This window comes from Ascaphus truei, chromosome 16 (genome assembly GCF_040206685.1).
Source record: "Ascaphus truei isolate aAscTru1 chromosome 16, aAscTru1.hap1, whole genome shotgun sequence".
Classification (NCBI taxonomy): Eukaryota; Metazoa; Chordata; class Amphibia; order Anura; family Ascaphidae; genus Ascaphus; species Ascaphus truei.
Window position 1 is genome coordinate 14,291,354 of NC_134498.1, and position 25,075 is coordinate 14,316,428.

Consider the following 25,075-nt stretch of genomic DNA (forward strand, 5'->3'; position numbering starts at 1 on the left):
CTAGCGGTTCTGGGTTTCTTACCCTGCCAAATGAAGTGGAAGATTAGTTTTTGTATGTTTTTTAATTCTGAGCCAGGGATGTGGACCGGGAGCGTCTGGAAATAGTATAATAATCTGGGGAGTATGTTCATTTTAACCGAGATCATTCTCCCGATCCATGATATTTGATATCCTCCCCATTTCGCTAGGTCTTGTTTAATTTTCCGGAATAAGGTCGGGTAATTTTGTTGATATAGGGATTGGTAGTTCCTCGCTATCTTTACTCCCAGATACTTGATACTCGAGGAGCTCCAATGGTAATTAAAGTTTAATTTGAGGAGTTTCACCTCTGGCTCTGGCAGGCTTAAATTTAATGCTTCCGATTTATCGTTATTGATTTTATAGCCTGATATATCTCCAAAATCTCGGAGTTCTTTTTGGAGGTTAGGTAGGGATGTTTGGGGTTGCGTCAGGGTTAAAATGACATCATCTGCGAATAGTGATATTTTGTGCTGCCTGTGTCCAATTTCTATTCCTCTGATGTCTCTATTTGTTCTTATTGCCGCTGCTAGGGGTTCTATGGTTAATGCAAAGAGGAGAGGAGATAGGGGGCATCCCTGTCGAGTTCCATTAGTAATCTCAAATCTCTGGTTACTGCCCCCTGGTAGTTTTACTGTTGCAGATGGATTTTGATATAATCTACGGACTCCTTCTAGATATGCGTCTTTGAAGCCGAATTTGCGCATAACATGGTCCATGAATAGCCAGGCTATTCTATCAAACGCCTTCTCTGCGTCCAGGCTAAGGAGTAATGCTTTGGTCCCTGTGAGATGGACATGTTCAATAATGTCAATTATCTTTCGGGTATTGTCCGAGGCCTGTCTGCCTGCTACGAATCCCACTTGGTCTTTATCTATTAATCTTGGTAAAATGGGATTCAATCTATTTGCGAGTATTTTGCTATATAGTTTGAGATCACAGTTAAGCAGGGAGATTGGACGGTAGCTTCCACATTGCACCGGGTCCCTGCCTTCTTTGTGTATTATGGCCAGGCTGGCTAGGGACATTGATGAAGGGATTTGATTTCCTTCCATAAAATCGTTAAATGTTCTGAGGAGATGCGTGGATAATACTGGCAAGAATCTCTTATAGTAGACATTAGTGAAGCCATCTGGGCCGGGAGACTTAGTGATTTTTAATGATTTGACCGCCTCTTCCAGTTCCTCTTTTGAAATCTCAGCATTGAGGACTGTGTTTTCCTCTTCCGTTAGTGTGGGAAGCTGACACTTATCTAAGTATTGTGCTATTAATTCGGATGCTACTGATTCAGGACGGCCTTTTTTGGATCTTAAGTTATAAAGTTCGGTGTAAAATTTTGTGAATTCGGCTGCTATTTTATTGTCACTATGTTGTATCTCACCAGACCTACTCTTGATCGCCGTGATTTGGGATCGTTTATGCACCCCTCTTAATTTAGTCGCTAAAAGTCTGTCTGCTTTGTTACCTTTATCATAATATTGTTGGTTGGTCCACTTGAGGGCTTTCTCAACATCCTCCAGCTGGATTTGTCTAAGTTTTGCTCTAGCTGTTGTTAATGTCTTATATATTTTTTTTGAGGGGTTAGCTTTATGAGCTTGTTCTATTATTTTGATATCATCTGTGAGCTCCTTTATTATTTTTTGGCGGGCTTTTTTCCTGTGGGATGCGATGGAGATGATTTTCCCTCTAATGGTTGCCTTATGGGCTTCCCACAGGATTGCTGGTGAGGAAACGGATCCTGAGTTAAAAAAAAAGTAGTCTCGAATAGCAGCTCTGATCTCTCTTTCTATCTCAGGATGGTTGAGTAGTGAGTCATTTAGCCTCCATGAGTAATTTATTGTCTTTTCGAAGGGTGTTGTCAAGGTTATGGTAACCGGGGCATGATCAGACCATGTGATCGGTCCTATGTCGGAGTTGGTTGTAGCCGCCACTACATTTTTTGTGGCCAGAAAGTGATCTATTCGAGAGTAGGTCTGCTGAGGTGCTGAGTAGAAGGTATAGTCTCTCTGGCCCTGGTGTTGGGTTCTCCAGATGTCCACCAGTGAAAACTCGCTCAAGATTCCCCTAAACCTTTTCCCTGTGATTTGGGAGGGGGTTGTACGGGGAGGACCCATTGTGGTCGATCTGTCCTCGGTGGGGTTGAGGACCATGTTTAGGTCCCCTCCCACTATCATCGATGACAGATATCCCGGGTCTATGCCCTCGAGTACTTTCTTTAGAAATTCGGTTTGGTTCTCGTTTGGGGCATATACATTGATAAGAGCGATCGCTGAGCCCGCTAAGGAGCCATATACCACTAAAAATCTACCCTCTGGGTCCGCAGTTGTTTTGATATGATTGAATGGGGTGCCCTGCCTGATGAGGACAGCTACACCCCTTTTTTTGCTAGTAAATGATGCGAAAAAACACATTGGGAACACTTTTTTGAATAAATTTGGGGGGTCTTGTGATGTGAAGTGGGTCTCCTGTAGAAATATGATGTCCCCCCCTGATCTTTTCATATCTTGGAGTGCTAGTCTCCTTTTTCGGTTATTCTGGAGGCCCTTCACATTGAGTGATGTGAATTTAATTGTGGATTGGCTAGTCATTTGGGTTCTTTTTTGGGTGGTATCGTGAGGCCTCACCTTTCCCATTTGAGAGGCCTTGATTCAGTAAGTCTGAGTCTGGTTTGTATCTCTGTAGGTGTGGGATCTGCGAATTTTTTTTGCCTGGAATGGCTATTTTAAGCTGAGGTGGGGGGGCGTGGGGAAGGGTCAGTGGGGGTAGGGCATAGATCAGCTGGGACAGAGTCAGCTGATAGAGATAGGTTGTAGCGAGGCCTTGAGAAGGTCTCAACAAACTTTTGCCAGCTTTAAAAACAGCCGGCATTTGGGCTATAAGAGCCCTTCTGGGGTGGTTCCGGGTCAGTCCACCGTTGGACGTCTGAGGGGTCCAAACCCTCTATAGAAATTACTTAACCCCTTTTTTTTTTACGTAAGTCCTCAGACCACAGGTGGGGGGGGGCGAGGGCATGAGTCAGGCAGTTTAAACATTTCACCTTTTTTGTACGTCATCTGTTATGTAACATTACATCATGGTCCCATTATGCACAATTTGGGGGGGGGTGGGGGGGGTGGTGGGGGGGGGGTGGGGGGGGGGTGGGTGGGAGGGCGGGGGGGGGTGGGGGGGTGGGAGGGTGGGGGGGGGGGGTGGGAGGGTGGTGGGGGGTGGTGGGGGGTGGGAGGGTGGTGAGGGGTGGGGGGGGGTGGGGGGGGGAGGGTGGTGGGTGGGGGGGGGGAGGGTGGTGGGGGGGGGGGTGGGGGGGGGTGGGGGGAGGGGGGTGGGAGGGTAGTGGGGGGGGGTGGGGGGGGGGGTCTGGAGAGGACAGGGGAGAGGGGTAGGGGGGGGCAGGTGTGGGGGAGGGGGGAGGGGCTTGACAGAGCCACTCCGACAATATGGGCATTTCACATTTTTGTTTGCTGTGTCTGTTGTATAACCCTATATACTAAACATACTATACACTGTCTGGAAATTAGCCTAGACACATTTAGTTTTCCTATGAGCCTCTGCTTCCTCTAGGTGCTTTTCCAAGGGAGATCATAGGTACATATCATTTATTACATATATTTTTCAACTTTTGAATAACATCCGGGGGGGTGGGGGCGTGAAGGGGGGGGGGGGTGGGAGGGTGGTGGGTGGGGGGGGGGGGTGGGAGGGTGGTGGGGGGGGGGGTGGGAGGGTGGTGGGGGGTGGAGGGCGGGGGTGGGGGGGGGGGAGGGGGGTGGGAGGGTAGTGGGGGGGGGTGGGGGGGGTGGGGGGCTGGAGAGGACGGGGGAGAGGGGTAGGGGGGGGCGGGTGTGGGGGAGGGGGGAGGGGCTTGACAGAGCCACTCCGACAATATGGGCATTTCACATTTTTGTTTGCTGTGTCTGTTGTATAACCCTATTTAATAAACATACTATACACTGTCTGGAAATTAGCCTAGACACATTTAGTTTTCCTATGAGCCTCTGCTTCCTCTAGGTGCTTTTCCAAGGGAGAACATAGGTACATATCATTTATTACATATATTTTTCAACTTTTGAATAACATCCGGGGGGTGGGGGCGTGAAGGGGGGGGGGGCAGGGAGTGGGGGGGGGGGCGGCGGGGGGGGGGAAGAGGGGGGGAGGAGGGGGGGGGAGGAGGGGGGGGGGAAGGGTTGATGGAACATTTCCAGCAGTAAGGACATTTCACATTTTTGTATGTTGCCACAGTAGTACCACTTTATCCAGTGAGTGTCTTATGTGCTGTTTGAAAATCAGTAAGGGCACTTTTAATTTCCTTATGTATTTTTGCTTCTTCTGAGTGCTATCCTACGGGAAGATATATGTGTACCTCCCCCGTTTCGTGTACCTCTTAGCTTTTATTTAATACTAGGGGGGGGAGGAGGGGGGGGGGGGTGTGGGAAAGCATTGGTGCATCTCACCCCATGTATAAACTCCTTAGCTTTTTGTTTAATACTGGGGGGGGGGGGATAGGAGGGGTGGGAAGGCTTAGGTGCACCTCGCCTATTGCCTATGCTTCTCATCTTTTATATAATTCTGGGTTGGGGGTGAGGTGGTGGGGGGAGGGGGGGGGGGGGTAGGGGGAGGGGGGTAGGGGGGAGGAGGGGGGGGGATGATTGAACATTTCAAACAGTGTGGGCATTTCACTTTCTTGTATGTTGCGTCTCTCGTACCAATCTATGACATAAATATACTGAGTACTGTCTGACAATCGGCCGGGGTCCATTTAGTTTCTTAAATATCCCTGCTTCCCCCGGGTGTTATTCCACGGGGGGGCATGGGTACACCTCTTGTTTCGCATGTACTTCTCAACTTTTATATAGCACCGGGAGGGGGGGGGGGGGAAGGGGGGGGGAGAGGGGGGGATGTGTACGGGGGGGGGGGGGGCAGCGACCCACTTCCAACAGGACAGGTGTTTCCCAGTTTTATATATACTCTCTATGATCCTCTGGGAGTCGTTCCAGGAGTGAGGGAAGTATGATGGGGGCCATAGGGGTATTTTATTTATTGTTTACACTTCTTTATTTTTATGTATGGGGGGGGGGAGGCTATGTGCTTAGGTTATGGTTGAAATGGGGAGAGGGGAGGGGGGGGGTGGGCTGCGGGGTGTCTTCCATAGCATAACATTTTATTACTTTACTCACGGCCTTCAGGGCGCTAAACCTCAGTCTGTGTTTTTGCGTCCCTTAAGTCAGCTCGGGTGATTCAGTTCCCCTGGGCCACAGTTGTTCTTCATCGCCCGAGCCGGTGTGTTCCTCTTCGGTCCGGGCCCCCCCGCCGACGAGCCATACCCCCCCCCCCCCCCCTGCACCCCAAGCAAAAGAAAAGACCATCTCGAAAAATCGGGGCAGCTGGCCTGAGAGAGGGGGGGGGGCACACAACCCCGCGGGGCTACCAGAGAGACTGGAGGCCGGGGCTCAGCAGAACAAGGCCGAGGACCCGGCTCTTCTAGCGTATTGGGATTGGGGAGGTTACGCTCCTGCTCCATCCGATCGGGCCGGGTGTGCACCAGGGTTTCAAAGCAGCCGGCGGGATCAGCTCCGGTGCCCTCGCGGGAGTAGATGACACGTGGCTCAGTGTGGGGAGCGGTGTCCAGCGTCGTCTCGATCGGGAAGTCGGCAGCTCCTCTCCAGGTACTGCTCCGGTTCGATGGGGTGTCTTCCAATGTGGTCGTGGGCCCCCCCCCCCCTCCTCGGGATCACCTAGGGAAGGGGGGGGGGTGTTGTTTGAGTGCGGTGGCGGCTATTACTGCTTGTCCCTGGAGTGCTGGGCCGCGATCCTCTCTGATATCCGAGGCGGGTCTCCTGCTGCTTCACTAGATGACGGGTTGTCTGGTAGCCATCCTTGTGGAGGAGTTAGGCCCAAGGCCTTTGCAAATGGGGCCATGTCCGCGGGGTACTTCAGGGATAGGAACTTTCCGTTTCTGTTCACCGATAACTTAAACGGGAAGCCCCATCTATACAGGATTCCCTTCTCACGAAGAAAGTTAGTCAGCGGCTTTAACTCCCGTCTGCGGTCTCTTGTTGCTTTTGACAAATCATTGTAGACTTGTAAGGTCTCATTTTGAAATTTTATTTCTCCCATGTCTCGGCATGCTGAGATGATTTTTTCTTTGGAGGTGTATTTATGCATTTTTATTATTATGTCCCTCCTTCGTTTTGGATCATCTGACTTGGGTCCCAGCGCACGGTGGGCTCTGTCCATTTCTAACTCCTTTTCTTCCAGCTCCCCGCAGACCAAATTGAAGAGCTCCAGGAGGTAAGGCCTGATCTGTTCCTGCGTGACCGACTCTGGAACACCCCTCACACGGATGTTCTGTCGCCGGTCACGATTTTCCTGTTCCTCCATGCCTTCCTTGAGGAGGGAGATCTCTTCCCCTAGGCGGCTGATCTCCTCTTCTGCCTCTCCCTGTCTTTGTAGGGATTCGGAAAGCCTGTTCTCCAGGGACGTGGTCTTTTCTGTCAGCCCTGATATTTCTCTTCTAATGTCGCTCACTGCAGCCCGCAATTCCGTTTGGAAGGAAGTTTTGAGTGTAGCAGCCATGCCTGCCATCAGTTCCTCCAAATATGCCCTGGTTATTTTGTGTTCTGGGCTTGTAGGGGGGTTTTCGCTTAGCTGGGTCTTTTTCCCAGATTGGGAGGTAGCACCATGCGGTCCGCCGCCATCTTGGGGATTCATATTGCCGTCCTTCCCCCGCTGAGACGGTGAAAAAAATTTAGTGACAGGGTGGTTATTCGCTTTTTTCGTTTTTGACATCCCCCTTCTGTTTATTTATCCGGAGGGACTAATTTCATCCAGAAATTTTAAGTTTGAGTAGGGGTTTTTGCGCTGTTTAACCCGCGGGTTTCAGGAGCTCCTCTAACAGCCGTCCATGTCGGGTGACGTCACCGGAAGTTCCCCCACTCATATGCTTTGTTAAGGATGTGAGTTAAGGTGGGTCTTAAAGGTGGATAGAGAGGGTGCCAGTCGGGTATTGAGGGAAGGGCGATAGTAATATTTTTATTCAGAGCTTTATGATGAAACTATTCTTTTCAGATACAACTGCCCAATGTTAACCCTATGACCAGTAGGACCAAGTCTTCCAAAAATGAACTTAATCCAGCCTGCAAGTCTTTCATATTGACACGTTTTGTTCCAAAAAACAGTATGTGCAATGCAGCCACAAGCGTAAACATAGAAAAAGAAAGAAATATCGAGTGTAGTAGATGTGTAGCAGATACTAAAGCTCTATACTGTATGTACAGTACGCACTCACATATTCCAAAGTGTAAAATAGGCAATCTGTTTCTATTTGGTATAAGGCAATCTTAACGCTCAGTGAATGTGGGTCTTACCAGATGCATAGAACCATACAGTAGGAAGAGAGCCAAAAAACAAGCTCAATAGTGTACAGTTTGTAAACTATGTTTGAGAAACAGCAAATAGAAGATAACTATATTGTACTCATATATAGATACACAGGGTACGTGCACGCAGATGGAGTGGCGTAAAAAAAAATCTTATTTTTTCTGCCTGAAACGCACCATTTATTCGGTGTATTTGTATTGTGTTAGACTTTGGTGCACGCTGCGCTAGTATTCTACCGCTAAAAAAATATGTGCGCCCCCTTCAAATTCCTTAACGTAAAGACCTGCGCAGATATTCAGATGTAACCCCACCCTAACACCTCACACTTGAGCATCAATCCCTCATGTACTGTATGTTGCAGACAGACGCAGATGTCGGCAAAAATGGCGCGAGCAAGATTAATACATAGACGCTGTCCGCGCAGGTATATTAAGCGCGAGTAGCGACAAAATAACAACTTTGCGTCGGCAATCATAATTTGATACATAGAGCCCATTGAACCAACTACACTACACTATACAGTACTACATTAGCTACTACACTATATATTTCTTGTATATATTGTTTCTTTTCTATGCTTTCTAACTTGTGTCTCCACCACCCGAGTTTGGTACAAGCATTTCCAAAGCACTGAATGGACAGTTCGTATTGTGGTTTGAGTAGCAAACCTGTACAAAAAGGGCAATGTTTCTCCCATTTTGTCCCCTTATATCTCTATTATTTCTCTTCGGCTCTTACACATTTCTATTTTTTTCCACAGGATTTTGCTTGCAGTTTTTCATCCCACTCTGTGTGTTGGAGTTAACAACGTCGGCTACATCTGTAAGTCCTGTTTACTTGCATTACTCCCAATAATCCTTCACAAACCAACAAAAAAATTAAAAATATAGATGACTTATTTTGACAGAAAAGTTGTACTCATTTAATCTCTCACGATTTTGAACGTGCAGAGGCACAATGTGACTGCTAAGAAATTATGATTTCTATCTGCATTTCATAGTGAAATTAAATTGACTTGGAGTGATTGGCCTTATCGTTGCTCTATTCACTTTAATAGGAAGAAGATATAGCCTTCTGTAGCTGCACTCTGAAATTATCAACTAATGGAACAGAAAGTACCTTGGAGACATGGCTTCGGAGAAGAATTCATATTATCTTTTAGTGCTTGATTGGAAAACAACAGGCATCCTACACTACTCTCCTGCTCCATGTAGTTTTAGTGCAATTTCAAGCTTTCTTGACAAGGACAGATTTAGCAAAAGCCCATTATCTTTCATTTCATTAATGTTCAATAGGGGAGAAGTGAATGTACAAGAACAAATTCAACTCACTTTACTTGAGTCTTTGCAAAAGGGAAACATTACATTTTTGGGCTTACACTTCGGCCCAGTTCCACAAAGGGGGGTTCGCTTTAGCCCATCTTTATTTCCATTCATCTGAACATGCTCCTCACCCCTACCACACGCAGCACTTATCACCTGAGATCTGACTCCAAGGGATTTTTTATGGTCCCAGGGTTCAGCAAAGTATCCGGCCGCTCCTCCTTCTCTTACCGTGTACCTCATAACTGGAACAATCAGCCTGAGACTCCCAAAGCCACCACCAGTCTAAGGGGCTCATTCTAGTACTGATCTGTGAGGGGGTAACCAGGCTAAATAAGAAAGGTTAAGCCCGTTTTGTTATCTCTGATCCTTGTACTGGGGTTCGGGAGTGTCAGCTCTTGAGCCCAGTGATTGTCTATGCATTGTATAAAATTATGCGACAATAACGAATTTGTACAGAATTCCAGCAAGCAAAGATTGCTAGGCTATGAGTTTCAAGTGTGGGGGGGGGGGGGGGTGTTACGGAGAGTCTTGTCAGAATGTGCCTAGTCGATGTTCAGAGTTGCTGGATATTCAAAAAATGTACCCGGGAATCAGGTCGGAATTCCGGATTCATATAGGCACATTACTCAGGCAAAATCTCCCCTTGCAAACGCTTGCGCGACTCACCGCTAGGATTCCCTGCTTCAGCACAGACCAGAAAGGTAAATGGGACATAGGGATGTGAGGTATCCCTGGAACGATAAAGGGGTCCCTAGGTTAAGGGGGGATGCCCAGTTAATGCCCAGTTCACCCAGAACCCGGTATACAGTAGGGGTTTTGGGGGTGCTCCAGCCATACATAAGGTTGTGAGAATTTTTAAAGTCTTAGGGGGCTTTGCACTAAGCTCCGTTAAGTCGTTTTAAGAGCGCAAAGTGCTCTTAGAACGTGATGTTCCGCTGAACACGATTCACTGAGACACGCAAACAGGCACTTTGCGTTCTTACACTGACTTTTTCCTGGAAATTTTTCAAAGTCCAACTTTTCTCGTACGATAACCTGTTTGCGTTCAATTCTGCCCTTCTCCGGGATTCACTAAGCTACACAAAGTTATCGTACGCAAAAGTTGCGTTCAAAAAAGATCGCCAGCTCAAGGCAGGTGATAAAAAAGCTGGACTTTGAAAAAATTATTTGTTTACATTTTTGCGTGCGCAACACCCATACAACAGGCCGGCGGGTGTCTCCGGCTGACCCCGCGGGGGTCCCCGAGGGAGGCCGGGGGTCACGCGGGTGTCTCCGGCTGACCCTGCAGGGTCCCTGGCTCAGCAAGCGGGGGTCCCCGAGGGTGGCCGGGGGTCCCGCGGGTATTCGGGGGTCCCGTGGGTGTTCGGGGGTCCCGTAGGTGTACGGGCGTCCCTTGGGTGTTCGGGGTTCCCGGCTGGCATGCGATAGCAATCGTGTGCCACCCCCAAATACAACTATCCTTACAAATTAATACAACCCCATAACACATACAGTACAGTATTGTGCAACATTTATCTTCTCCACATATGGATAATACTGCATTTCACCTTTTAACATAAATGAAGCTGTATACAGAAAGTACATTTATTTAGCACTCAGAGGGGTCCAGGGGTGGTCCTCAAAGCTGTCTGGGGGTCCACGGATGTTGGCGTGAATATATCTGTGTCCCCTGGAGCTGATAATCAATAATTGACATTAAAAGAGAACACATGATTGATTTTAATTTAATATCAATTGAATTACATGTATCTTCCTAACTTGATAGTGTACCAGCAAATGTTAGCAGGGTGTTAATTTAAAGGGCAATACTCCCGTAATCAGAAAACAACTATCTTGACAATAAATCAACTTCTGACACACCTTTATACAAACAAATCATTACTTATTTAATGTAACACCTTCATGACTCAACATGTTACTTACAAATGTCATGATTGGGGAGCCTGGTTCAATTCCCAGTGTCCGCTCCTTGTGAACTTGGGCAAGTCACTTTACCTCCCTGTGCCTCAGGCACCCAAAAAAACATAGATTGTAAGCTCCATGGGGCAGGGACCTGTGCCTGCAAAATGTCTCTGTAAAGCGCTACGTATAACTAGCAGCGCTATACAAGAACATGCTATTATTATGATTGAGTTATTATTTTCTCGCAATTAATCATATTGGGTCGCAGCATCGGTTTCACTGTGGATTCACGAATGGTGTCTAATTGATGATTACATCACATATAATTATGTGTGTAACACATTTGAATTAAAGTAGAATGAATTTTTGACTGACTACAAATCATGTGTTCACAATACTATCCAACACACGTGTCATCATTTACAATCATGTGACTTATTAGTCTGCCTATTTAAACGCTATAAGGAGCCACTTACCTTCCAGGGTGAAATGGATGCGGCACCAGATTACGCTTTGGTGTTGCTTTTTGTGAGGAGGAGGAGGGAGATTATGTTGCAGTGGAGAGAGAGGAGAGAGAGAGAGAGGAGAGAGAGGAGAGAGAGGGAGATCGTGTTGTGAGGCACATAGCCCCCCGCAATTTTAGGGAAAGTAGATCCCTAGATGGCTTGAGTGAGGCAGAGATCATCAGCCACTACCGATTGAGCTCAGCGGCTATCTTGGAACTGTATGAAGTGTTAAGAGAAGATTTAGAGCCAACAACAGACAGGAGTCATGCAGTGCCTGGCCTTGTTAAACTGCTGAGCTCATTACATTTTCTTGCTTCTGGGTCATTTCAGACAACTGTGGGCATAGTAGGTCTCGCAGTCGGCATTCTCGCGGGCCTTTAGCCAGTTTCTATGTGCACTGACTCGACGCGCTAGTGATTATATACATTTTCCTTCGAGCAGATAGAGTGGCAGGCACTGAAGACTGCATTTTATAATGTAGCTGGGCTACCCAATGTGATGGGTGCTATAGATTGCACCCATGTTGTGCTGACCCCGCTACGTGAAGAGAAGAGGGATTTCCGGAACAGGAAACATTACCACTCGCTCAATGTGCAGGTCGTATGTGACGCATACATGAAAATTCTGAGTGTGGAAGCCCAATTCCCAGGTGCCTGCCACGATTCCCATATTCTGAAGAACTCATTAGTCTTCCGTAAATTTGAAGCGGGGGAATTCGAGGACGGTTGGCTATTGGGTCAGTCAATGTTAGAGAAATAGCACTTACAAGTACATTTAATGTACAGTTTAATGTTTCATTATGTGTTGCTAATATTGTAAGTAACCACAAATACTTAACATTTGTGAAGTTGTATATCTAATCCATTTCATGCAGCGTCATCTTAGATAAGGAGGATTTCATTGTTAGGGCATGTGTTGTATATTATTCATTCTCATGTACTAGGAAATGGCAATAGGGAATGTTTGGAATATTGTTACATATATTAACATTCATGTGATTTGACTTAAAGCGACTCAGGATATGAAAGCCGGCCTTGACTTCTGACCCCACTGGGTAATACACAAACCCCTACAGAGAAACGATATAATGCCGCACATATATCCACACACTCGATGATTGAGAGGACATTTGGAGTGTTGAAAAGTCGTTTTAGGTGTCTTGATAGATCTGGTGGTGCGCTCCAGTATTCGCCAGCGAAGGTTGGCGACATAGTGATCTGTTGTTGCATTCTGCACAACATTTCCCTACATCACAATCTTCAAGGCAACATTCGGGAGGATTTAGAGGAGGATCCTCTCGTGCCTCCTGCAGGGGTTAGGGACCATACAGCCAGTGGGGTGGAGACTCGCTGGACGTTAATAGTGAATTTTTTCACATGTAAGATTTTCTTTGACATATAATCGAATCTATAATCATTTTGTGATGTGTGTTACATTGCATTGTGTGTATCTAATCATAGGATCCTGCTCTCTCCAAAGAACTGCACATTTTGTAGTGAATGATCAGAAGTTCGTCTGGCAACGGTATGTCAATGCTTAACACATTTGTTCTTGTATAAATCATGTTTCCCCCCACCTGTACAATCTGTGCATCCTTAAATGTATAATGTTACCAAAAATAAACATGAACTGTATATATATATGCATATATATGCAAATACAACTGTATGCTCATCTGCAGGTCTTAGGCAGGTCTGCAACCCCACCTTTCACCATTATCACCCAGCATACAGCACTTCCACTGCAGCATGGGATTCTGGGAAATGACATGCAAATGAGTACTCAGTGCCACTTTTTGCTTCAAAAACCATTTTTAACATGGTTCCCTATAGGCTTAAAACCACCCACAGACAGCTGTTTTGACCTTAATGGGTCTCATCAGTGTGGGGTCGAAACAGCTGTCTGTGGGTGGTTTTCTGGGTATGCACCTTAACCCTGGCTGTGCTCAAAGCTGTGACCATGCAGCACGCTTAAGCCTATAGGGAACCATGTTAAAAATGTTTTTTGTAGCAAAAAGTGGCACTGAGTGCTCATTTGCATGCCATTTCCAGGACCCTTGCTTCAGTGGAAGTGCTGTATGCTGGGTGATAATGGTGAAAGGTGGGGTTGCAGACCTGCCTAAGACATGCAGATGAGCATACAGTTGTATTTGCATATTTGCTTTCCTGTGGAGGGTTTTTATATGCTGGGACATAGAGGGGCTATTGTGGCAAGACACACCGCGGACATCACACCGAAGTCCTCCTCTTTGGGTTCCTGCGCCTGAACGGGCTGAGTTGTACTCAAAAATGCATTTTATTCAGCTCTGTTTGTGAGTGTGTATTTTTATCCCTTATTCCATAAATTTATTGGTATACAATTTTACGCTATGAGTGCGCCTGTTTTTTCTGTGTTTTTATACATATACATATATATATATATACATATACATATATATATACATATACATATATATATAATATATATATATAATATATATATATATATATATATACACATATATATACGTATATAAAGGGAAACTGAGAGTGCGATTACGTCACGAAGACACTGCGCACGCGCACGAGGCCTTACCCAGCGCGGGAAAAACACAGCGGCCATCTCGGAAGTGGAGAGCTGAATCTGAGCAGTAAATAGACGGAGAAAACGGCGTCCCTGTTATCCGGTTGGCGGCTATCCTGATCAGCGGTCGGAAAGTGATTTTGCCCAGCAGAACCGGATGGTGGTGATATTATTCACAAACTGCCTGTTTTACTTTTAAATCTTGTGAGTTTGATTCCCCCCCCCCCCTTCCTTCCCTTCCCCTTTTTTTTAAATAAAACATACAGTGTTATGCTATGGGGCGTGCGCTCTCTCTCTTTTTCTGTTTTTAGGTAATCGTGGAGTTGGTTTATTCCATTTGAGAGCAGCCGAAGACCCCCTTGTATACATCTATACCTCCCATTATGGACTGATTATTGAAGGACTGGTTGGATTTTGATTTTTTTCATGTTTTTTATTCTTAAGCACTTTTTGCACTTTTTGTACATTTTTCACAATTTATAATATATATTTTTATGGTGTTGTGTTATGTAAATTAATAATTTTTTCTATATCACGTTTATTGCACATTTGAAGTTTAGGTACACTTTAATAACTATATACACTTTATCCATAACATTAATCACTACAGCTGATTCACTTATAGTTGATTTTAGTACCACTCTGGCGCCACAATTTTTTGTTCCTTCATATATATACGTATATATATATATATATATATATATATATATATATATATATATATATATATATATATATATATATATATATATATATATATATATATATATATATATATATATATATATATATATATATATATATATATATATATATATATATACTAGCTGATATACCCGGCGTTGCCCGGGATGTAATTTTGGGGGGGCGGGCGACAGGGTTGGGCTTCCCCCCCTTGACAGCTAGGTGGGTGACTCAGTTGACTGAGTGTGTGGGTGGATGGGTGACTGATTGGGTGGGTGGGTCGGTGACAGAGTGGGTGGGTGGGTCAGTGACTGAGTGGGTGGGTGGGTCGGTGACTGAGTGTGTGGGTGGATGGGTGACTGAGTGGGTGGATGGGTGACTGAGTGGGTGGGTGGGTCGGTGACTGAGTGGGTGGGTCGGTGACTGAGTGGGTGGGTGACTTTGGTTCGGTTTGACTTTGGGTCGCTGGGTGGGTGGGTGACTTTGGGTCGCTGGGTGGGTGGGTGACTTTGGGTCGGTGTATGCCTGTCTGGATGTCCTGTGTCCCTAGGGGAAATCTCTTTGGTCCCTTGGCCCGCCCGCCCCCGCACACCTCTCATTGGCCTGAGGCGGAGTGACGGACCAAAGGGGACACACACACACACTGTTGCTTGGCCTCACTCTCCCCCTTCGACCGCAGATCACCTTCCCCCCCCCCCTCTCCCCTCTCCCGGTGCCCCTCACTCTCTCCCCCACCTCCCCCACCTCCTCCAAACCCGCACGCTCCGCAACATCCCCAGCCGCACTATCACGTGCGCTCCCAGTCAGAGGGGAAGTGCGGGCCGGGCCTCCTGCACTCACCCTCACGTGGCGCGGGTCTCCTGCCCCAGCCTGCCACTCTTGCCCCCCCGCCAGCTTCCGAACCCACCTCCTGCCCCAGCCTGATGCCACGGGGATATCCGTGCCAGGAGGGGAACCGTCTGCCGCCAGGAAACACCACCCGGTCAAGGTAAGTCACCCACCGTCTCCCACCCACGCACTGTCACCCAGTTACCCACCGTCTCCCACCCACCCACTGTCACCCAGTCAAAGTCACCCACCCAGTCACCCACACACCCACACATCCACCCACACACCCACCCAGTCACTCACTCACCCACTTTCACTCACTCACCCACTTTCCCCCAGTCACCCACTTTCCCCCAGTCACCCACTTTCCCCCAGTCACCCACTTTCCCCCAGTCACCCACTTTCACCCAGTCACCCACTTTCACCCAGTCACCCACTCACTCACCCACCCACTCACTCAGTCACCCACCCACCCACCGACCCAAAGTCACCCACCCACCCAGCGACCCAAAGTCACCCACCCACCCAGCGACCCAAAGTCAAACCAAACCAAAGTCACCCACCCACTCAGTCACCGACCCACCCACTCAGTCACTGACCCACCCACCCACTCAGTCACCCATCCACTCACTCAGTCACCCATCCACCCACACACTCAGTCACCGACCCACCCACCCACTCAGTCACTGACCCACCCACCCACTTAGTCACCCATCCACCCACCCACTCAGTCACCCATCCACCCACACACTCAGTCAACTGAGTCACCCACCTAGCTGTCAAGGGGCGCCCGCCCCCCCAAAATTACATCCCGGGCAACGCCGGATATACAGTATCAGCTAGTATATATATATATATATAATACAATATACACACTATATAATTTGTGTGGCCTGCATATCTTATTGTCTGAATAAAATATTTGGTGTATTTTACAATTACAAATGCCTTCAGGAACGAAACCTTTTATGTAAACAGTGTTCCTATGAGAAAACGTGTTTCGCTTTAAGACGTTTCGCTATCCAACACCATTTTGAGTAACACATTGTGTCGGATAACCGAGGACTGCCTGTACTAATGAAGGTTTCATTTGTCCACATGTTATCACTACAAACATGAAGAAGTAGTAGTGGTCGTTGGGAACCGCAAACATGTGAAGACAAAAAAAATATATCTAATAGTGCAATATTTTTTATAATAAGTGTAGATGTCTATGTCTTCTCAAGGTCTATGAATTGTATACTCACAAAAGTGAGGATAGATCAATGTACGTAGCGGTATCTTTAGATTATGCCTCGTCGGCTGTGAGGAATAGTATGCCAACTTCAGCGATGATGTATAAATGAATACCTTTGGTGGTTAAACACAGAGAACCAAACACAGTGCAGACTGTAGAAAACTGTATTAAAATGGTAAGTATATTACAATACACTCACAGGATTTAGGATGTTAGATACACAATCGATCTCGCCTCCGGTTTGTATGAGCTTTCTGCTTCCCCTCTGCTCTGCGTGCGTCTCACGGCTGCGTTCCAGCGAATCTGGATGGGACGTCAGCAAGATCTGGGGGTTCCGGTCGGCGCAGTGGCTGTGGATCCTCTGTCAATGTCACTCTACGCGTTTCACCTTTCTCGGTTTCATCAGGAGTGTCGGTGACATAGCTTAGGGTTTATAACCACTAAGAACTATCTATTGATAGGTTCAGAGCTAATTGGTGTCTTAAAGTGATACCATTAAGAATATGCTATTAATGACTGATATACAAACATATTATCTCCACATCAGACATATATGGAGCTCAAAAATATAAGTAGATATTTATTTATAAATTGAACTTAGCAAAATAAAATCTACCAGATAGAGCACAGATGGTATTTAAAAAAGCCCCTAATATCAAAAACAAACTGGCCCCCAGTGCACTTAGGAAAAAACCAACAGCTCATTCTACTTGGCTTAATCTTCCTAAGGGCTTCTTTAATTGTAGGACTTGTACTGCTTGTCAATTTAGTTTAACTATAGGAGATAGTTTCACTTCTAATACTACCCATAAAACCAAATTAAACAACATTTAAATTGCAGATCTAATTTTGTAGTATACCTCTAAGAATGCAATTGTGGGTACCAATATTTAGGTAAAACCATACGTCCCCTCAGAATCCGCATATTAGAGCACATTGGAAACATTAAAAAGAAATTAACCACACATAGTGTTTCTAATCATTTTTTATTATGTCATAATTCCAACCCCCAAGGTCTTACCTTTAAAACAATAGAGCAAATAATGCCACACTGGGGAGGGGGAAACAGAAATTCTGCACTAGTAAAGAGGGAATCGTATTGGATATATGAATTTCAAACGATTTCCCCTTTGGGTTTAAACCTGGAATTTGATATAAAACCGTTTCTCTGATGTATATCCAACCATAAACTTTTTATCCTTCTTATAGATCTCCAACAGATCTCTAAATATTATTTCTAGAATGGTTACAATAATTCAACCTAGATAAATTGTTTACAATACATGTTTACAACATATGTTTATATATATTTTAATTTTTACTAATATTAGTTTGACTAATTTTGTTTAACCAAATATGTTTTTATTTTATTTTTATTTTATTTTTATTTTGCTAAGTTCAATTTTCAAATAAATTTCTACTTATATTTTTGAGCTCCATATATGTCCGATGTGGAGATAATACTGTATGTTTGTATATCAGTCATTTATAGCATACTCTTAATGGTATCACTTTAAGACACCAATTAGCTCTGAACTATCAATAGAAAGCTTAGGGTTTATAACCACTAAGAACTATGTCACCGACACTCCTGATGAAACCGAAAAAGGTGAAACGCGTAGAGTGAAGTTGACAGAGTATTTATATATAATGTATAACCCTGCTCACTTAATGTAACCATGTATCTGTCATTATAACTCTGTGACCAAGACATACTTGAAAACGAGAGGTAACTCTCAAAGTATTACTCCCTGGTAAAACATGTTATAAATAAATAATCCAAATGAATGGGAGTAAAGATGTGCTAAAGCTTAGTGCCCGCTTGAGGATCGGGGCCTTAGCATAAAATAATATGCCCTATGTAGGTAACGCTTTGTGTTGGGGACACTGCGCATCCCTTCCAGACGATGCAACCTGGTAGGCCTAACCCAGGGAGTCCCATTCAGAAACAGGGACCCCTGCTGTGTTAATCCTGATGGACAAGGAGTCTGGTCACTGGGATTCTGCCTGCAAGCAGTGGTCAGGAAGTTGCCATCTTTGGTTTCCTGGCCGACTACGCGACCAACCATCTGGCAGCATCTGTGAGTAGTAAGGTAGACTTGCAAATTGTTCATTACATGTTTCAGGATGTAACCCAGGTGTTAGCTCTACGTCTTGTTAAGTGATATACTTCTGCTTAGCATTACATCTAACAGCCAAGAGATAGACACTTCATCAAACTTAAGTTAGCTAACTTTTAAGAAACGTTATGCAAGGGGCATTATAAATGATTCCAGGAAGAAAAACAATTATTAATCCTGTTGACGTCAAAAGATTATGCAATGCATTGACTGACCCTTTTATTTAAGGGGATTAGTTAATGACAATTGTCTAATTGTTATAATTTCTAAAAGGCATGCATGCCAGTGAATTCAGAAACAGGGTTGAATTTGGAATGCATCCAGAGTCCAAGCATCATAACAAGTTCACTAATATGTTCGGCCTGCTCTGTTAGGATTCATAGCAGAAAACACTTGGTTTAAAAGGTGGTGAAACTTGTCAGCCATTTTAATTAGTGTGGAATTTAACTTAATGTGAAGGAAATCTGGGGTGCTTCCCGAATGCTAGCACATAACAAACACCAATGGCACACAATCAAAATAACCAAAAAAATGAAATACTGTCCAGAGATGTCCTCCAGCTCTACCCAAGGGGGATCCACCCAAGATCCTCATATAGTGGTAGGGGTTGAATAGGGGAGCACAAGAATATAGAAAATAAACATAAACAAGACAAATTGTTTAAATGCACATATGTAAATCAAATGCACATACACACAAATAGTGGGTGGGATCATATGAAGCTCAAAGGCTGAATAAAACAATCACTCACACGGCCATGTATAAGTGGAATCCTCAATGGGTATCTTTGTAAACGAATTCCCTCTCTTCATGCAGGGAAAAAGGTGCCTCTGCTCGTGTTTGAGGTGGTTATCTCTCTTGCCTCTTGTCTCCCGAACCCGTGTTGGATAGTGTTGGGATGAACACAAGAGGCAATGTGTGACTAAGATGTTTATTAAAATAAAATGTAAGAATGAACCCTGTCATCCTTAATCTGTCATCACTGGTGTTGGTCTTAAGATGCTAAATAACTGCTAACCTCTACCACTCGTAACAATGGGTTCAGGTACATACGGAAAGGTGTATCTGTGAGATTTGCGGTACCTATTAAATATAGCTCGGTCAGCTCTACTTAACCTTTGGATTTTATGACCATGTCCCTGACCAGGTAATAACCAGAACTGAGGTTCACTTAACTCAACCTCCTGGTAGAATATGGAGGGACCTTTGGGGGTTCTTACTCACAAATGTATCTCACCCATTCTCTTACGAAGGGCTTCTGCTATCTCTTCCTGGGATAGTTGACCTTCCTCCCACCAGTGATCCACAATAGAACCATTTATCAATAGTTGTCTCATTCTATTTAGAGTAGGGGCATCACACTTGAACATCGGGTCCCACCAATTAACGGGTTCCCTGGACTCATGTGTCCATCGACCTGGTGTCCATCTGGGAGGACACACCAGAAGTAGCAGATATCTGAGATAGGGATGAGTCCCTAATAACTTAAACGACCAAGGAGACCTATTCACAGGAATGCAGCTTGAATAGGGTATTTCACCCTCAGAAACAGATGGCCACCCATCTTTCCCATCAAAGTCCCAGTCCCTCAAGTCCATGGACATACCCGGAGACAAATTATTGCAAGGAAACTCGGTAAGTACAAACGTAGCAGCATCAGGGACAGAGATCCTGGGGTTAGGAATCAAGGGTATGGGGCCAGGGTATGTGTCTCTCAGGATTGGCCTTCTTTTTACCTCTAGCAGATGGTGTTGGGCTAGGTGCAGGGGCTGTTCACCGTATTGGTGACGGGGCAGGGACAACTTGGGCCGGTGAGTTGGACCTAGTAGTGTCCATGACCTGTCCATGAGTATACCTTTAGGTCGGCCACAACCTCTAGGGGATGGTGCAAGGGTCCTGTGGAAGTATCCACGCTGACTTTTCCCCGGGTCGGGGTCTGTAGAGGAACAGGTGCAGAAGAGCATGCGCCGGCACTCTCTCCGATGTGCAGCAAAAGAGGTTCTGAATCCGAGATGGTGGCCATCTTTGTGACATCATCAGTAAGGGTCAAGCTCGCGAGATTCTCAGGCAAGCCCATGCTTGGCGCCGGCAGTGACGTCACTTCCAGTTGCACCAGAAGTGCCTCACCCCGGAAAACAAGGCTCCGCCAGGTTCTTCCTCCAACAAGGCTGCAGCGGACTCCTGTCAGGTAGAAAGGGATGTCGTCTCACTCAGTTGGAGGTAGGAGATATCATCGGTCTTGGTCTTGTCCTCGGCGGTCGGGTCTTGAGAACTCTCTTCCCATGAGTGCTAAAGGCCATGTGTCTACATACAGCTCTATATGAATGCACACACAGCTGTCTCTTACACCTACTAAAACACTATGCAATTCTATCTCTATATACCAATAGGGACCACATAGTATCTACACACACTAATAGTAATGCAACACCCTCTTACATTTCTACACCTACCATTGGTATACACTCCCACTCCACACACAGCTTGTGTAAAGTGCTGTATACACTGTGGGTGCTGTATAAATGTATATATACACACACTCTCTCTTACATCACCAACATTCAGGGACATTTTAACACCTCAAGTCATAAAATTTCATCCTGCACAGGGGGAGGGATAGGCTTCAATTACAGATCACATTCCAGGATGCACTCCGGGCGACAGGATATTGCCGGCTGGTGAGTTGCCAAGCAGCCACGCGGTTTTTTATTATTTCCCCTGCTCTCGCCAAAACAAACCAAAATAAAAATCCCCCTTCCTGATTTGATGACTCAACTTGTTGGCCTGCTGCCAGGATTTGTTTTGGCAGGCAGCCAGGCTCTATGTGAGCCCGCGCTGTGACGGTGGCCCCGCCCTTTGGATCCTGCTGCAAGGAGCAAGAAGGTAAGCCCCATGCCTCCATTCCCTTCCCTGCCTCTCCTCCCATTTCTCCATTCCCTTCCCTGCCTCCTTGCCATGCCTCAATTCCCTGCCTCTCTTCCCTTCCATGCCTTCCTGCCGTGCGGCGAAATCCCCAGCCGTGCGGCGACCCCCCGTTGGCTTGCAGAGGCCCCCCTGCCATGCAGAGGCCCCCGCTGCCATGCGGCGGCCCCCCTTTAGTCTGGAGGACCCGCTGCCTTGCGAAGACCCCCCTGCATTGCGGAGGCTCCCCCTGCAATGCAGAGGCCCCCGCTATCGTGCGAAGGCCCCCTGCCTTGTGATGACTCCCTGTCTTGCGAAGGCTCCCCCTGCATTGCGGAGGCCCCCTCTGCCGTGCGGAGGCCCCCTGCCGTGAGTGTGTGAGTGACAGTGTGTGAGCGACAGTGTGTGAGCGACAGTGTGTGAGTGACAGTGTGTGAGCGACAGTGTGTGTGTGTGTGTGTGTGTGTATGTGTGTGTATGTGAGACAGTGACAGTGTGTGAGATTGTGAGACTGTGACAGTGATAGACAGTGTGTGACAGTGACAGTGTGTGACAGTGACTGTGTGTGACAGTGACTGTGTGAGACAGTGACTGTGTGTGACAGTGTGAGACAGTGTGTGAGTGTAAGAGAAAGTGTGAGAGACAGTGTGAGAGAGTGTGAGAGACAGTGTGTGTGTGAGACAGTGTGTGTATACAGGCACCCACCCACAGTCAGTCACCTACCAACTCAGTCAGTCATAGTCAATGTCAGTCATATTCACACACCCACCCATGTCAGTGAGTCACCCACCCACCAGAGTGTCAGTCAGTCAAACTGTCGGTCAGTCACCCACCCATGTGTGTCAGTCAGTCACCCCCCCACCCAAGTTTCTGTCACCTCCCTCCCACCCCGTCACCCACCTCGTCACTCACCTCCCACCTCTCCCACACATTCTATCTCTCTATCACCCTCTCTCTGTCACCCTCTCTCTCTCTCTGTCCCTCTCTCTCTCTCTCTGTCACCCTCTCTCTCTGTCACCCTCTCTCTCTGTCACCCTCTCTCTCTGTCATCCACTCTCTCTGTCACCCACTCTCTCTGTCACCCTCTCTCTCTGTCACCCTCTCTCTCTGTCACCCTCTATGTCACCCTCTCTCGCACCTCTCTCTCACCTCTCTATCTGTCACCCTCTCTCTCTTTCTCTCTCTCTCTCTGTCACCCTCTCTTTCTCTCTCTCTGTCACCCTATATCTCTCTCTGTCACCCTCTCTCTCTCTCTCTCTCTCTCTCTCTCTCTGTCACCCTCTCTCTCTGTCACTCTCTCTCTGTCACCCTCTCTCTCTCTGTCACCCTCTCTCTCTATGTCACCCTCTCTCTCTGTCACCCTCTCTCTCTGTCACCCTCTCTCTCTGTCACCCCCCTCTCTCTGTCACCCCCCTCTCTCTTTCTCTCTCTCTCTGTCGCTGTGTCACCTCTCTCTCTGTCACCCTCTCTCTGTCACCCTCTCTCTCTCTCTGTCACTCTCTCTCTGTCACCCTCTCTCTCTGTCACCCTCTCTCTCTGTCACCCTCTCTCTCTGTCACCCACTCTCTCTGTGACCCACTCTCTCTGTCACCCTCTCTCTCTGTCACCCTCTGTCACCCTCTCTCTCACCTCTCTCTCACCTCTCTGTCACCCTCTCTCTCTCTGTCACCCTCTCTCTCTGTCACCCTCTCTCACTTTCTCTCTCTCTCTCTGTCACCCTCTCTTTCTCTCTCTCTGTCACCCTATATCTCTCTCTCTCTCTGTCACCCTCTCTCTCTCCCTCTCTCTCTCTGTCACCCTCTCTCTCTGTCACTCTCTCTCTGTAACCCTCTCTCTCTCTGTCACCCTCTCTCTCTGTCACCCTCTCTCTCTCTCTCTCTCTCTCTCTCTGTCACTCTCTCTCTCTCTGTCACTCTCTCTCTCTCTCTGTCACCCTCTCTCTCTGTCACCCTCTCTCTCTCTGTCACCCTCTCTCTCTGTCACCCTCTCTCTCTGTCACCCTCTCTCTCTGTCACCCTCTCTCTCTGTCACCCCCCTCTCTCTGTCACCCCCCTCTCTCTTTCTCTCTCTCTCTGTCGCCGTGTCACCTCTCTCTCTGTCACCCTCTCTCTGTCACCCTCTCTCTCTCTCTGTCACTCTCTCTCTCTGTGTCACCCTCTCTCTCTGTCACCCTCTCTCTCTGTCACCCTCTCTCTCTGTCACCCACTCTCTCTGTCACCCACTCTCTCTGTCACCCTCTCTTCTCTGTCACCCTCTCTCTCTGTCACCCTCTGTCACCCTCTCTCTCACCTCTCTCTCACCTCTCTGTCACCCTCTCTCTCTCTGTCACCCTCTCTCTCTGTCACCCTCTCTCACTTTCTCTCTCTCTCTCTGTCACCCTCTCTTTCTCTCTCTCTGTCACCCTATATCTCTCTCTCTCTCTGTCACCCTCTCTCTCTCCCTCTCTCTCTCTGTCACCCTCTCTCTCTATCACTCTCTCTCTGTCACCCTCTCTCTCTCTGTCACCCTCTCTCTCTCTCTCTCTGTCACTCTCTCTCTCTCTCTGTCACCCTCTCTCTCTGTCACCCTCTCTCTCTCTGTCACCCTCTCTCTCTGTCACCCTCTCTCTCTGTCACCCTCTCTCTCTGTCACACTCTCTCTCTCTCTCTCTCTCTCTCTCTCTCTCTCTCTCTCCCTCTCTCTCTGTCACCCTATCTCTCTCTCTTTGTCACCCTCTCTCTCTACCTCTCTCTCTGTCACCCTCTCTCTCTGTCACTCTCTCTCTGTCACCCTCTCTATCTCTCTCACCCTCTCTCTCTGTCACCCTCTCTCTCTGTCTCCCGCTCTCTCTGTCACCCTCTCTCTCTCTGTCACCCTCTCTCTGTCACCCCCTCTCTCTGTCACCCCCGTCTCTCTGTCACCCCTCTCTCTTTCTCTCTCTCTCTGTCTCTGTGTCACCTCTCTCTCTCTGTCACCCTCTCTCTGTCACCCCCTCTCTCTGTCACCCCCATCTCTCTGTCACCCCTCTCTCTCTCTCTCTCTCTCTCTGTCACCCTCTCTCTCTGTCACCCTCTCTCTCTGTCACCCTCTCTCTCTGTCACCCTCTCTCTCTGTCACCCACTCTCTCTGTCACCCACTCTCTCTGTCACCCACTCTCTCTGTCACCCACTCTCTCTGTCACCCACTCTCTCTGTCACCCACTCTCTCTGTCACCCTCTCTCTCTGTCACCCTCTCTCTCACCTCTCTCTCTGTCACCCTCTCTCTCACCTCTCTCTCTCTGTCACCCTCTCTCTCTGTCACCCTCTCTCTCTCTCTGTCACTCTCTCTCTGTCACCCTCTCTCTCTGTCACCCTCTCTCTCTGTCACCCTCTCTCTCTCTGTCACCCTCTCTCTCTGTCACCCTCTCTCTCTGTCACCCTCTCTCTCTCTCTGTGTCACCCTCTCTTTCTCTCTCTCTGTCACCCTATCTCTCTCTCTCTGTCACCATCTCTCTCTCTGTCACACTCTCTCTCTGTCACCCCCCTCTCTCTCTGTCACCCCCTCTCTCTCTGTCATGCCCTCTCTCTCTGTCAAGCTCTCTCTCTCTCTGTCACTCTCTCTCGGTCACCCTCTCCCTCTCTCTCTCTGTCACCCTCTCTCTC